Source organism: Solanum pennellii, chromosome 9 (genome assembly GCF_001406875.1).
Source record: "Solanum pennellii chromosome 9, SPENNV200".
NCBI lineage: Eukaryota > Viridiplantae > Streptophyta > Magnoliopsida > Solanales > Solanaceae > Solanum > Solanum pennellii.
The window spans coordinates 37,300,905-37,316,831 of NC_028645.1; the positions used below are offsets into that span (position 1 = coordinate 37,300,905).

General features: G+C 33.6%; 1 long non-coding RNA gene and 1 pseudogene across 1 annotated transcript in view; both read right to left on the bottom strand.

Moving 5' to 3' along the window:
• Positions 1-2,282, bottom strand: part of LOC114078656 — a 9,986-nt gene extending 7,704 nt beyond the window's left edge. Inside the window, exon 1 of the long non-coding RNA XR_003580350.1 lies at positions 1,872-2,282. This is a non-coding gene — a long non-coding RNA (uncharacterized LOC114078656). The remainder of the gene's footprint in view (positions 1-1,871) is intronic.
• A 7,397-nt stretch (positions 2,283-9,679) lies between these two features.
• On the bottom strand, positions 9,680-10,505 carry LOC114074030 (annotated as a pseudogene).
• Positions 10,506-15,927: the final 5,422 nt, after the last annotated feature.

Here is a 15,927-nt window from a genome sequence, read left to right on the forward strand (position 1 = left end):
AAAGGTACCGGGTTTCTTACTTGAGTATTGCAGGGTTCTTGTTGAGTATTGCAGATGAAACAAACCCAGGGACCTAGTAGAGGTACCAGGCTCTCATGATGATGAGCCAGTCGACTGCCAGCTGGAGATAGTACAGAAAGTAGGTGCACACTTCCCGATGGTGTCAGAAAGTGTGACCTTTCCAACCAATGGCAAAGAAGTTTAGGAAAGTGACTTGTCAATACAAAGACACTTTTCTAAACACTTTTTGGCCGTTTTTGCAACTTGATAAAAACTTTTCAAGAACTCTTGCAAAGGCTACTACCAAGCAAAGGCAAAATCATTCCAAGAACAGCAGAAATCTCTGGAGCTTTTTAGTGCAGCTGTTTAGGAATATATTCTCTTGTTCTTATATTGTAAACTATTCCTGAAACTATAAAGGAATCAGTGGGTAGTGTTGAAAGTCTAAGTTGTCCAAGTGGGATAGCTTAGTGGGTAGATAGTTTTCTACTTAGGCTTGTTAAGCAATAGGGATTGTTGCTTAACTGTAAGATTGATAACTCTTTCTTTCGTTTGTTGTAATCGTGTTTTACTTTTGCTTTTGAAGATTAGTGAAAACGATTGAAAATCCTGTGGAACAGGTCGTGGTTTTACTCCCTTAAGCAAGGAGGTTTCCACGTAAAATCATTGTGTTGATTTTACTGCATTTAACTTTCTGGTACTTTTCTGGAATGTAGTAAGGGACCTGGTCCATTACTTGTTAAGTGAAGGCACATATTCTATCAATACCTATGCTTGCTTATAGCCAAGTATTGGTATAATACTTGTCATCATCTAGCCATCCAGAAAACACCCTATAAAACTCTATATTGTAAACCACTCTCATTACACCTTCCTTATGTTGGGTTTTATTTGCCCTAAATTTTTTATCATAAATAGATTTTTTTTTAGGAAAAGGTTTTGGATTGGTTACTCCTTTTTCTGGTAGGAAAAGGTTTAGGACTCTATAAATAGAGGCATGTTCCTTCTAACTTAATCAACATTCACAATGTAGTCTTAAAGGCTTTGACAGTTTTTTGTTAGGGGGAGAAATTGTGGGTCACAAGCTTGATACGTTATCACTTGTGTGAACCTCCCATGTATTCTGAGTGAATTTGGTTGAGGTTGTTTCCTTCTGTATTTTGTACTCTCATATTTGTAGTGGATTCTTCATCTCCTTTGTGGACGTAGATCGATTGACCAAACCACATTAAATCTTTGTGTCTTTTGGTATATTTCTGATTGTATTCTAACTCGTGGTCTTTTGAGGTTTGCTTTGCTAGCTTCCGCGTTTACACCTGCTTATTTTTTATCCTAACACCTTATGTGTCTGCTAAATCAGCTTCAACAACTTCAATATGTTTAATAGACTTATGTATTGATTAAAAAATTTAGTCGGTGTATATAGAGTTTTTTGGTGGTAATCGACCAAGTTTTGATTGTTGATCTAGTAAACCTCACTCAGCAATATTAAGCACACGGAGAGAACTCCAAATCAAAGTGAAAGAGAATTCACATATGACAACTACAGAATTATGAGGAAGTGTATATCTTCAGATAGACCAACTTCCAAAAAAAATAAACCTCGAGCAGAAGGCCGACAACAGCTCAGAAATACAAACAAGCGAGCTCTAAAATTCAGGGAAGTCCAAAGTCAAGGCATAGAGGAGTTAAAAAGAATATGGAAAAAAACCATGATCGGGGGAGTCAAGAGGTCCCAAAGAAATTGCGGAATACAAACAAAGCACCAAATATTACAAAATCAATTAACAGAAGCAGAACTACAGAATAAAAATCAATAACAGAAGCAGAACTAAGGAATCAAAATTAATACAAGTGAGAAGTATGGTTACCAGGACAGAACGACGGAATCAACGATAGCACAAAACTGGAAGAAGAGAAGAGGAAGAGAGATCAAGATTGGCGGCGATTGAATTGAGGTAGAGAAGGGATCATCTCTAAGTTAGAGAATGACCGAACTGCCCTTCAACTTCAACGTAATTTCAGGAAGCACACGCGTTACGGAGAGGCGTGTGCTATTCCCCTTTCTCAGTGAGCAGAAGCGAAGCAGAGAGCTTGAGTAAGAAGCAGCGGAAGCAAGCGAAGTAGAGGATGATGGAAGCTGTGGTTTTCTGCTAGAAGCAACTGAGGTGGAGGAAAATGGAAGTTGTGGTCTTCTATCGGATGAAATTGGGGGACGCGTGTCCGAAAAGAGGTAAATAGGGTGTACAAGCAGGCATATCGACGGAGTCCTGCTTGCTAAGGCTGAACTCCTACTTATACAATTACAGAAAATTCTAAACATAAATTTTGAAAATTTATAATTACGGATTTACCATAATACCAAATATTGAAGTCAATTTTGAAAGAAAGAAATGGTCTCACGCATGATCTGAAGTTTGCAATGAAAAAATGGGTCCCACACATGATCACTATTGTGCTGCAAAATTAATCCTTCGAATGAAGAGAGTTAGCAAGCAGGTGAAGCACACATGTTGACGGTGTGCTTCCTGATAATGCTAATCTCATTTATTAAATAAGACTAGAACAAGGCAGCCCAGGCGTTGCCCGGGCTCAATAGTGTGAAGGTTACAATATTTGATTTGGTTGATGTGCACCAAGTAGAAAATAGAACTATAAAAATGAATCTTGAAATTGCGCATGGATAAAGTTCATGAAGGGAAAATTAGAAAGAGTAAATGAAAGTGTACCTGATAATTGAATGTGCAATTTTATAACGTTTGAACATTTGGTTAACTGTAACCCTGTGAAGATGTAATTCGGGAAAATATTAGGGTTTCTTTACTTGTCACATGTAACTTTTTAATATGTAAAAGTATTTTCACGACAAATGAAATATATTTACCATAGTAAACGATATTCCACGCCTTAGGATTTCAGTTGAAATGTCAAGTTTTCGGAATTTCTTTTAGCAGTTTTGCTAGTTTCCAAAAAAAAAAAAATTGCACTGCTACATCATGTGAAGAAAAAAGGCACAGAGAATTTGTGCATTTACCTAAGCACAATTAGTCTAGGCTTCTATTGTTGAAGCACTGTATACTTGAGTATTGAGTCCATGTAATAAGGCTCAGTCAGGAAAAAGCAATAACAGGACAACTAAAGCAGAATGGATTTTTGATCAAATCGCAACTTCAATTGCCTCGGCACTGGAGAATCACCATAGAGTAGACAAAACAAACGGCACTTTCGGTCTGATATCAAATCACAACTTCAATTGTTTCAGCTATTCATATCTATACATGAGTCCAGAACAATCATCAGAGATAAAGTATGTCATAGCTATATCCAATTGGTGATACAATATACACTTTAACAAAAGGATGATAAAAAGTGTGTTACCTCTAGATGTCCATTGGTTGTGGTCATATCTTCACTAACATCAGTTGCGAAACTAACAATTCCAGATCAATCAGGTCATATGTTCAAAGTACTTACAAAAATTGATGCTGCTCTACGTGGCATAGCTTTTATCCAAGAGAAACTTTTACTATGATTGTAAATACAGAGGAGGAATTCCTACAATTAACTCATGGACTCACAAGTTTGAAATGAACTATCAATAGCATTAAATATACATAAACATATAGCATAACCAAACCATTGACAAGCGTTAGGCTTTAACAAACAAAATTAACATTACTTGCATCCTTACCAGTGTGGTACTGAGGTGTGAGCGAATTAATGTTTTAATTAATTTGAATAATATTGAGAATAAATGTAATTGATCAAAGGTAGAGTTATTTTTTTTTAAATAGGTACATACTTGATAGTCAATTGAAAATTAATATGTGGGATCCTGAAATTCGTGACCATTTCTGTGAGCATGGGTTTTCGTCCTTCAAAAGTACTATATGGTTGAAGAACGGGAAAATAATTATATTACGTGATTTCTATGTTATACGCATTCTCTCTTTGTAACCATAATTGTCAAATAGGTCAAGATGAGTATGTTTAAATTAATAGCATTAATAATTGAACAAGAAGGTTGACTTCATACATACATTGGTAGATTATATCATTTGTTACACTTTTATCTCAATCTTTAAGTACCAATAGGAAGTTTTATAAATGATATACTTCCAAGTTGACATTGAGATGAAACAAATGCAAAATTGCACAAAATTCCAATGTGTAAGTGTGGGTTTGTACACAAATAATGGAGTTCCTATACTATCTGCATATTTACAAAGATATAAAATAAAGCTAGCAAATGATTATAAACTGACCCCAAAATAAAAAAATACTAAAAAAAGAGTCTTATCTTTATCTTAGAAGTATTAATAAGGAAGCTCCAAACTTCGGAGAAGTCCACAATTAAAGACAAGGGATTTTTTAAAAAAAGTGACATTAAGGTTTCAAAATAAATGGGTGGTGACATAAGTCTTAAGTATTGGGTGTAGGTGACAATTATGTGATTAATGATTAAGAATTGTGGAGTTGCCCTCAAGTTTATAAGTTGACAGTTTGGTCCACTGAATTAAATGAAGGGTAAAAGGGTAATTTCACAATACCTAATTTAGCCAACTTTTGGTGGGGATTAAATGAGGGGTAGAATGGTAAATTGACTATACCAAACCTAATCTAACCAATTTTGGTGGGAAAAATATCGAGCCAAAAGAGGAAATAAAAGTTTTTTCCCCCGCCTCCAACCGTCGTATTCATCCTCTTCTTCTTCTTCTGCTCTCGTCTTTGCTTGCTCTCTTTCTTTACTTCCTCTTGTTCCTCTTCTTATTTTCGTACATTGCGGGTCTTCGCTGGTAGCGCTTGTGCTTTCTTCTTCTTGAATAAGTTTTTACCTAATCTGTAACTGGTGGATCAAATTTCGTTTTGTTCAATTGGAATTACTACATAAGCGTTATACGTCATTGTTTATGGTAAGTACAATTAATAGTTATTTAAAATCAATTCATTATAATCTTATCTAGGTACCTGCATTTTCTTCAATAATTTGCATTCGCGTTTCCAACATATTGTTATATATGTTGCAACAGTTGACTATTGTAACATATTATAGTCATATGTAGCAACATGTGATTTATTTTCACAACAGGAACAGTCATATGTAGCAACATATGACTTACATCTCGCAACAGAATAGTCATATGTAGCAACGTGTGATTAATGTTCACAACAGAACAATCATATGTAGCAACATATGACTTAATCTCTCAACAGAATAGTCATATGTTGCTACATATGACATAACTAAAAAATGTATCAACATGTTGATTTATTTTTCACAACAGATTAGTCATATGTGGTAACGTATGACTTACATCTCGCAACAGAATAGTCATATGTTGCTACATATGATATAACTAAAAATGTAGCAACATGTGATTATCTTTCCCAACATAATAGTCATATGTAGCAACATATGACTTACATCTCGCAACAGAATAGTCATATGTTGCTACATATGACATAACTAAAAAATGTATCAACATGTTGATTTATTTTTCACAACAGATTAGTCATATGTGGTAACGTATGACTTACATCTCGCAACAGAATAGTCATATGTTGCTACATATGACATAACTAAAAAATGTATCAACATGTTGATTTATTTTTCACAACAGATTAGTCATATGTGGTAACGTATGACTTACATCTCGCAACAGAATAGTCATATGTTGCTACATATGACATAACTAAAAAATGTATCAACATGTTGATTTATTTTTCACAACAGATTAGTCATATGTGGTAACGTATGACTTACATCTCGCAACAGAATAGTCATATGTTGCTACATATGACATAACTAAAAAATGTATCAACATGTTGATTTATTTTTCACAACAGATTAGTCATATGTGGTAACGTATGACTTACATCTCGCAACAGAATAGTCATATGTTGCTACATATGACATAACTAAAAAATGTATCAACATGTTGATTTATTTTTCACAACAGATTAGTCATATGTGGTAACGTATGACTTACATCTCGCAACAGAATAGTCATATGTTGCTACATATGACATAACTAAAAAATGTATCAACATGTTGATTTATTTTTCACAACAGATTAGTCATATGTGGTAACGTATGACTTACATCTCGCAACAGAATAGTCATATGTTGCTACATATGACATAACTAAAAAATGTATCAACATGTTGATTTATTTTTCACAACAGATTAGTCATATGTGGTAACGTATGACTTACATCTCGCAACAGAATAGTCATATGTTGCTACATATGACATAACTAAAAAATGTATCAACATGTTGATTTATTTTTCACAACAGATTAGTCATATGTGGTAACGTATGACTTACATCTCGCAACAGAATAGTCATATGTTGCTACATATGACATAACTAAAAAATGTATCAACATGTTGATTTATTTTTCACAACAGATTAGTCATATGTGGTAACGTATGACTTACATCTCGCAACAGAATAGTCATATGTTGCTACATATGACATAACTAAAAAATGTATCAACATGTTGATTTATTTTTCACAACAGATTAGTCATATGTGGTAACGTATGACTTACATCTCGCAACAGAATAGTCATATGTTGCTACATATGACATAACTAAAAAATGTATCAACATGTTGATTTATTTTTCACAACAGATTAGTCATATGTGGTAACGTATGACTTACATCTCGCAACAGAATAGTCATATGTTGCTACATATGACATAACTAAAAAATGTATCAACATGTTGATTTATTTTTCACAACAGATTAGTCATATGTGGTAACGTATGACTTACATCTCGCAACAGAATAGTCATATGTTGCTACATATGACATAACTAAAAAATGTATCAACATGTTGATTTATTTTTCACAACAGATTAGTCATATGTGGTAACGTATGACTTACATCTCGCAACAGAATAGTCATATGTTGCTACATATGACATAACTAAAAAATGTATCAACATGTTGATTTATTTTTCACAACAGATTAGTCATATGTGGTAACGTATGACTTACATCTCGCAACAGAATAGTCATATGTTGCTACATATGACATAACTAAAAAATGTATCAACATGTTGATTTATTTTTCACAACAGATTAGTCATATGTGGTAACGTATGACTTACATCTCGCAACAGAATAGTCATATGTTGCTACATATGACATAACTAAAAAATGTATCAACATGTTGATTTATTTTTCACAACAGATTAGTCATATGTGGTAACGTATGACTTACATCTCGCAACAGAATAGTCATATGTTGCTACATATGATATAACTAAAAATGTAGCAACATGTGATTATCTTTCCCAACATAATAGTCATATGTAGCAACATATGACTTACATCTCGCAACAGAATAGTCATATGTTGCTACATATGATATAACTAAAAAATGTAGTAGCATGTGATTTATTTTTCACAACAGAACAGTCATATGTAGCAACATATGTTTTACATCTCGCAACAGAACAGTCAGATGTTGCTACATATGATATAATTAAAAAATGTATCAACATGTTGATTTATTTTTCACAACAGAACAATCATATGTAGCAATATATGACTTACATCTCGCAACAGAATAGTCATATGTTGCTACATATAATATAACTAAAAAATGTAGAAACATGTGATTTATTTTTCACAACAGAACAATCATTATGGTTGTTGCTACAGATGAATTGTCTGTTACAACATGTATCACAAATGTTGCTACAGATGAATCATCTGTAGCAACATTTGGGACACATGTCGCAACAGACAATTCATCTGTAGCAACATTTGTGGCACATGTTGCAACACATGATTCGTCTGTAGCAACATTTGTGTCACATGTTGCTATAGACGAGTCATGTGTTGCAACATGTGACACATGTTGCTACAGATGATTCATTTGTAGCAACATTTGTGACACATGTTGCTACTGATGATTCATCTGTAGCAACATTTGTGACACATGTGCTGACAGATGATTCATCTGTAGCAACAGATGAATTATCTGTAGCAACATGTGACACAAATGTGACAACATATGCCTGTAATATACTAATAATAACTTACTTCATCAAAAGGAGGGTTAAAAAGATCTGGAATATGCCCTTCTTTGGTAGTTTTATTTCTTGCCATCAACCATCTCATTATCCTTGAGGATGATCTCTCTTCTGCTGCAATTACTTGGTGGGTCAAATGAGGAATGACTTCAAATGCCCAGGCCTGTAAAAAAGGAAAACCTGTCAATAATCAAATGTTGAATTATTACTTAATATAATATAAAAAGATTAAAAACATCAAGCTTTACCATGAAAGCCCATGGAAAACCAAACAAGTTGCTGGTCTTTTCTCCTAAAGGCCTCAACATGTAGTCGACAGTTAGATGAAAGCTCTCATGACCCCAGGGGTAGTTCTTCAAAGCTTCAATATCCTGACAGAAATTGACATACTTTAAAAGTATGTTGTTGCCCGGATCCTTTGGCAAAAGAATATTATGTGTAAATCAAAGTAAGCACAATGACTCCTTGTGCTTCCTTTCTGTATCCTCCCGTTCCAACAAACTTAATAAGTCAAAATTATTAAAGATTTTGCCAACAAGGGACATCAAGTCCTGCTCCTCAGTTGGCAGTGACTGTTGTCCTGCTTCTGCTACTTCAAACTGTGGACATATGTTGCTACATATATACTATCTGTTGCACATATATACGAATTGTTGCAACATATAATTTTGTCGTGTTTATTACTATCGAAATTACCTTTTAATTAACACTTCACCAACTGTTTTATACAAGTTATCAACAAAAAGGTAATTCACAATGATATCATATACATAACCACCTATCTAATCAATGGTTGTAAACTCAACATTTTCATGGATCTTAGATTTTTTTTAGTTCTACGCATCTCTGGGTCTTCATTATTACTAACGTAACCATTTCGAGACTTTACAGTCTCATAATTCCATAGGAGTGAAGCATATCTCAAACTAAGAGTGTCAGCATTAATTCCACATGATGGTACTTGTAATCCATCACTCAAATACTCAGTGTATGCAGCAACAAAAATTCCACAATCTCTACATGGTATATCATCAATCAGAAAATATAATAACATCACATTTCGATAAACGTAAGATAAAATAATATTGTGATACTTACAAAGTACTGCTTTCTTGTTGCACCAGTAACATGACTGACTTCAAATGGGTGAGATTTGTTCTTTCCTAGGTAACATTTAAGAACTGACCAGTTGGTTCTCTCATTTTGCTCAAAAAATCCACTTAACTCAAGGTACTTCGGAAACATTGTAGCCATCATTTGAATCTCGGAGGATAGTTTTCTATTTGACCTATTTGAGGACATGGAATCATACACTTTTATGCACCGTTCCTTCAATGCAACGACTACCAAGACCCAATGAAATTTCCCATTACTATTTACAAGGACATAAACATCATCCGTCAAGTGCCAAGGCATTCCAGAAGGTATAGCATACCCTTTCATTATGTCAATGACTTTATCCTAATATTCAGTAGAATTGTCAATGTATGTTTTGAAAAAATAACTAGCGGTGGTATATTGATATTCAGACTGAATCTTTTGCTTTGACTTCTTATGCAAATAGTAAAATATGACATCCACATACTGCACACATGCATCAAACAAATGTATCAATTTAATTGTATATATTCATGTACTAAACAGTACATATAAAAGTGAGCATGGATTTACCTCATCATTCCAGTACCTATGAGTTGAGACATTACGTAGAACCAGTCCTTATTCATTGGAAATGCAACTACTAATCAAGTTCGTTAAATTCAAGTTTTGAGCAATTGGCTAAGTAGTGATCCTCCTTGTTTCCTCTGCAATTATGTAATAATTATAAATCATTATATATTGGACAACAAGAAGATATTCTAATAATAGTTGAACGACTTTACTTGCTTTACTTTACTTACTTTTTTGTTGCATGATGCTTGTAAATACCCTCTTTTGTCCATTGCGAGAAGGATGCCATTAGTTCAGTTGGACCCTCGCCGTCAATGTTAAAACCTTCAAATGGATATTGTCGCTTCACATCACAACTGAAAACTTCGACTTTCTTCCCTTTCTTTTTCGCTTTTGCTTTTTCTTTCTGCTTCTCCTTCCCCTTCTCCTTCTGCTTCTCCATCGCCATCTCCTTTGCCTTCTTCTTCTTCTCCTTCTCCTTCTCCTTCTCCTATTTTGCCTTCTTCTCCTTCTTCTCTTTTGCCTTCTTCTCCTTCTCTGTCTCCTTCTTTTCATTTGCCTTCTCCTCCCTCTCCTTCTCCTTCTTTGCCTTCTTCTCCTTCTCCTCCTTTGCATTCTTCTCCTTTTCCTTCTCCTCCTTCTTTTTCTCCTCCTTTGCCTTCTTCTCCTTTTCTTTCTTCTCAATAATTATAGAAAGTGTTTGAGAAATAGATTTTTTCAACGTCTTATATTTCAAAGGCTGTGAAGACTTCTTGGATCTTTGCACATCAATATTATGAGACATTTCTTTAAAAATATCAGTGAGTTTTTTAACACGACTAATAAAATAATCATGTTCCTGCTCACATTCTTCGCATAGACAAAAAGAGCATTTCATGTTAGAAGATTGAGTTGTTGTCATGGATGAAGCTTCTTGTATCATTTCATCTACAAGGTAAATAAAAAAATATTGAGATTTTACAATTCATTATAAAATAATAATAGCAGTATGTTGCAACCGATGGATAGTCTGTTGCGATAAATTAACATTATGTTGCCACATATGTACCTGCTGTTGCGCAACATATCCATCTTATGTAGCAACATATGCATCATATGTTGATACATCTATACAGATTATTGCAACATTTGAATCTTATGTGGCAGTAGATGACTAACATATCAATTTTACAATTCATTATAAAATAATATTAGCAGTATGTTGCAACTGATGGATAGTCTGTTGCGATAAATCAACATTATGTTGCCACATATGTACCTGCTGTTGCGCAACATATACATCTTATGTAGCGACAGATGCATCATATGTTGACACATCTGTACAGATTATTGCAACATTTGAATCATATGTGGCAACAGATGACCAACATATCACTAAAATGTGGCAACATACGCTAAAATCATATCAAAAGAATGTCAAAAAAAAGAACAACATCAACTAAAAATGACTTTTCGCTGATTGATAACATTACAGATACATTTCCTCAAAATAAGGATTTTTTGAGTTGGCTGATTTTCTTTCAAAAATGACAAATAATACCCACCATTAAGTCGATTATTCAGTTTTTACACAAATAGAACATTTTATTGTTCATTAATCCAAGAAAAAAACTTCGAAAATTGTACAGTATTTCAAAAAATAACTAACCCATTTCTAGTCGAATACAATTACAGACCAGAAAGATGAGAGAGTAATGGAGGACCAGAGAGGAAGAGTAACGACTGCAGAGGAAGAGTAACGACGAATTTCTGAATTTTTAAGGAAGAAGATGAAGAAAAGAAGAGAGAGAAGAGAGGAGGGAAGATGAAAAGATTTTTCTTTTTAAAATGATTTGGTTTGAATTATAAAATTGTGCTTTTTTGTATTTTATAAAAGATTAGAAAGTTTTGAAAATGTTAATTTGGTCCCGTAATTAGTTAATTACGTTTTAAAGAAGATTTGACCGGCTCTTGTCCAATCTGTCACCAAACAAAAACGAGACTTATTTGACACCTTTCACTTAATTTTCTCTAAAGACAAATAGGAGTTAAGAAGATGGAAAAAAGAATTGAACAAACCCAAACAGGTTAAGAGGTCCCATAAAATTTATCAAAAAAAAAAAACGCAACAGCAATATTGCAATTAAATAACATAAGCAGAGTTAAGAAATCAAAATCAAGTGTAAAAAGCAAAGTTCGGGAGAAGAGAAGAAAAGGAGAGAGCAGACAGAGATGCTTGGTTTTAGGATTGATGCAGAAAAGGAAAAGAATCAGATCTAAATTAGAGAACGACAGAAAGACTAACTTCAGTATATCATCAGTGAGGTACTTTGAAGGAGTATTAGTGATACAAAACTTGAAGAATGACATGCAAACGAAAGGGGAGAACAGCAGAGAACAGACCGTACAAATGGAGATGGATGTGTTGGAAAGATAAGCAGCTAAATATCAAAATGTCCAAAATAGCCCTCGAATTTAATGTAATTTCAGGAAAGCACACGCGTTGACGGAGAGGCGTGTGCTTATTCCCATTTCTTATATAGTAAAGAATATATTAGAGACATGCACCCGTGGTAGCACGAGACCAATATCTGTTATATTTTGTCCCACTTTATGTGACACATATAAAATTTAGAAAGTCAATTAAATTTTAATATAATTTTTAAATACATTAAGTTGTTATTTATTGTAATTTATATATCTTTACGTAATATATGTTACTTTCCTTGTCCCAATATATGTAGCACAAATAGAATTTCAAGAGTCAATATGTTGTTAATTATAGTACGAAACCACACATGAAGCAGACATGTTAACTGCCTCCTGTGTGGTTAATATGAAATAACTAAAATATGAATAAGAAATATATTTACGTAATACGAAATGTCAAATGCCTCAAATCAATAAACAAGCTGTAATTAAAAAGAAGAAACTGAATTAACACGTGGTTAAGATGGAATAACTATAATATGAATACGAAATATATTTACGTAATACGAAATGTCAAAAGCCTAAAATCAATAATAAGCTGAAATTAAAAAAAATAAAAAACTGAAATTAAAATATGGTTAAGATGGAATAACTTAATTATTAAGAAATATATTTACGTAATACGAAATATCAAAAGCCTCAAATCAGTAATAAGCTGAAATTTAAAAAAAGAAATAACTAAAATTAAAACAAAAATGAAAAAATGATGCTGACAAGGTGTGAACCCCAGACCTTGGGGTTGAAATGTCAAGCCTATAACAGCAGGCCAAACAACTAATTATGTAAATAAGAACACAGCTTACATTCATGTGCTTTTGTAGTTTAATTAGGAATAGTTTACATTTCCATCTTCAACAACAATACAAAATTAACCTCAATATAGTAGTAATCCACCACCTCACAGTTATCACTTCCTATTAGAAAAATAATTCTTCTCAATTTGAATTTGTTTAGGAGATAGAAAAGTCCCCTCACACAACTCTATAAAAGGGTGCCATTTTCATAATTTGTGAATGTCAACTTTTCACTACTGGTAAATCACTTGAGACATCCTTTGTGACTTGTAATTATTTATTTCTTTATTTGTTTTTGTCTTGTCCCCCCTTATAGATTCAACGGCACAATATTTATTTTGTGGAGGCTCTATAACGGTGAGTTTTATCACAATGTAAGAATTTGGTGTTGAGGTTTCCTAAGAAAGGTAATTTTATGATATTTTTAAGTATAAAAGAGGATGGATACGCATCCCCACTCTAACAATGGTAATTCTATGGTATTTTCAAGGTGAAAAGAGGACGGATGCAGCCGCCCTAAGAAAGGTAATCTAGAGGTATTCATAAGGTGGAATGAGGATGGATACACATCCCGCCCTAATAAAGGTAACTTTATGGTATTCTTAAGATGAAAAGAGGAAGGATACACATCCCCGTACTAAGAAAGGTAACTTATGGTATTCTTAAGGCGAAAGGAGGATGGATACACATTCTCGACCTAAGAAAGGTAACTTTCTGGTATTATTAAGGCGAAAAGAGGATGGATTCACATCCCCGCCCTAAGAAATTTAATTTTATGGTATCCTTAAGGTGAAAAGAGGATGGATACGCTTGCCCTGAGAAAGGTAATCTAGAGGTCAAGACTTGAAAACTTCAACTTTCAGACTAGAATGATTTGAAGGCTTCAACTTAAAATAATGATTTGAAGACTTCAAGTTTAAAACTTATTAATTTGAGACTTCATACATTAAGAATTTGAAGACTTCAACTTGAAATTTGATTGATTTGAGACTTTAACTTGTAGACATGAAGACTTGAAGGATTTGAATACATCAACTTGAAATTTTAATTCATTTGAGAATTTAACTTGCAGACATGAAGAATTCAACTTGCAGACTTTAAGAATTCTTTGAAGACCTCAACTTGTAGACTTGAAGAATTTGAAGATTTTAACTTGCAAACTTGATTGATTTGAAGATCTGAACTTCTAGACTTGGAGATTTTTTAATTTTGAAGACATTAACTTGCAGACTTGAAGAATTTGGAGACTTCAACTTGCAAACTTGATTTAAAAACCTCAACTTCTATACTTGGAGATTTTATAATTTTGAAGACTTCAACTTGCGTACTTGGAGATTTTTGTAGACTTCAACTTTTGAAACAACCTATATTCATAAGGGTTTCCCTCTTCAGGTCACTACCATTTGGTGCAAGTCCGAGTTTGATGAGAAATTATTCATAGCTTAACTTTAATGTGACATATCAAGTGGGAGCATGTGCTTAGGATATATTCTAAGCGCCTACTTACCTTAGTGAAGAGGATCAAGCCACAAGGTAGTTTTGGAGAGTGAGTGGTTGTTTTGTTATGTGGTATACAATTTATACTCTTACGGGCCAAGAGTGACATGCATTTTAGACTCGTACCTTAAGGAGAATTTGAACTTAAAGATATAGCTCAAATTTAAAGAAATTTATCATATATAATTTATGGGCAAAACTTCAATGAAGGTATGGGAGTCTTGATTCATGAACACTTTCCTCCATGAAGCCCTTCAACTCGAATTTTGAAATTTATAAAATAATTTAAAAACTAGGGTTTTAATTCTAGCCACGAGTTCTTCCTAATAACAATTTCATTGTATCAATTGACCTATATTATGGATGATTTGATTTTTAATGGTGATTTTCATTGTAAAATTCCCCATGAACCCGCCATGTAATCCACATGACCCCAATTTTACTCATGCTTATTGTAGTATCCTTGGTTGTAATTGTGAGACTTTATTCATGACCTTGAAAGGGGAAAATTTCTAGGGTTTTGTACAGAATGGTGAAAGTGTGTATGAACTTGCGATTTACTTGAAAGTTGAAGATCCTATGACAGTTGAGTGAATTAAGGTATTATTGAAAGGTCATTCTTCCCTTACCCCTTACACTTGCTTATGTATAGAATATCTATGATTATGGAATGTTGTGGTGTTGATTAAAGAGCTATTTCTCATGAAAACACAATGAATGATAATGTGAAAGGTTTAATCACATGGAAATGCTGATTTTAAGGGTGAAAGTACATTCTCAGTTTTTTAATCTATGAGCTATTTTGTGAGTTTTTGTGAATTGTATTATAAAGGGCAGAGCAATCCTTTAAGCATGTAAATACTATTAAAAGGCTAATTATGGGAAACAATGCTAAGCACCGAGTGCCCTCTCGCCAATGCAATAGGTTGGGTCATCCAAGTGAACTCATAAGATGGAAACACCTTCGCCAATGCAATAGGTTGGGTTTCTAAAAGGAATCTCCCTATCCCACAACTATGTGCCGACATAGGAATTTAGATAGTGGATTCACTTAGATGCTAAACATGTTAGTTTTACATTAGGAAAGTAGGATACCTTCTTTTAAGTGTGGGGTTACATGACACCGGATTCCATGTAGCTCACATGGTCTCTGTCACTTATGGCTATTCATCCCTAAATGACAAATATAATGAATGAATTATTAACTAAACTATGACTTGTTAGTAGGTTTAATGAGTAGGAGTGGGGGAATGGGACTTCACTTTTACATTGCACAAGTGGACTTAGTAGGATGTTATGTTCTGGTTCCTTCATGTTGTGATTAAACATGAATCTATGCATGAATGTTGAATGAATAGATGTTGTGAATTACTTCTTTTATGTTCAAGTAATGTACATGACTATGATGAGGTGTAAAGGTGAAAGGTTTGCCTATGGTTGTTTCAA